Source organism: Volvox carteri, assembly GCF_000143455.1.
Source record: "Volvox carteri f. nagariensis unplaced genomic scaffold VOLCAscaffold_130, whole genome shotgun sequence".
Taxonomy (NCBI): Eukaryota; Viridiplantae; Chlorophyta; class Chlorophyceae; order Chlamydomonadales; family Volvocaceae; genus Volvox; species Volvox carteri.
This window is the reverse complement of record NW_003307673.1, coordinates 77,453-78,231: the sequence shown is the minus strand read 5'-3', so window position 1 is coordinate 78,231 and position 779 is coordinate 77,453. Positions and strand designations below refer to the sequence as shown.

The 779-nt window shown below is 50.1% G+C and overlaps 1 protein-coding gene across 1 annotated transcript in view; it reads right to left on the bottom strand.

The window, feature by feature from the left end:
• Window positions 1–779, bottom strand: part of VOLCADRAFT_100610 (uncharacterized protein) — a gene marked incomplete at both ends in the record, with an annotated part of 22,844 nt that overhangs the window by 1,044 nt on the left and 21,021 nt on the right. The gene's annotated exons all lie outside the window — the stretch shown is intronic.

Genomic DNA, 779 nt, shown 5'->3' with positions numbered 1-779 from the left:
ATTGCATGTCGAATTGCGCGTTTAGAGCTATGCGAATCGCGCTGTATGAAGCGTGTACGGCATTCATTCCGACGCGGAATCGCGTTTTGAGGCGCGCATCAAATTATGCGGTAAAGCGCGCGTTGAATTCCGCGGCTAATTGTACATTGAATTGTGCATCGAAATGCGCATTTAGAGCTGTGTGAATCGTGCTGTATGAAGCGCGTACGGCATTCATATGAAGTGCGCATCGAATTATGCGCTAAAGTGCGCGTTGAATTCCGCGGCTAATTGTACGTTGAATTGCGCGTCGAATTGCGTGTTTAGAGCTGTGCGAATCGCGCTGTATGAAGCGCGTACGGCATTCATTCCGACGCGGAAGCGCGTTTTGAAGCGCGCATCGAATTGTGCAACAAAGCGCGCGTTGAATCCCGCGGCTGATTGTACGTTGAATTGCATGTCGAATTGCGCGATTAGAGCTATGCGAATCGCGCTGTATGAAGCGTGTACGGCATTCATTCCGACGCGGAATCGCGTTTTGAGGCGCGCATCAAATTATGCGGTAAAGCGCGCGTTGAATTCCGCGGCTAATTGTACATTGAACTGTGCATCGAATTGCGCATTTAGAGCTGTGTGAATCGTGCTGTATGAAGCGCGTACGGCATTCATATGAAGTGCGCATCGAATTATGCGCTAAAGTGCGCGTTGAATTCCGCGGCTAATTGTACGTTGAATTGCGCGTCGAATTGCGTGTTTAGAGCNTGTGCGAATCGCGCTGTATGAAGCGCGTACGGCATTCA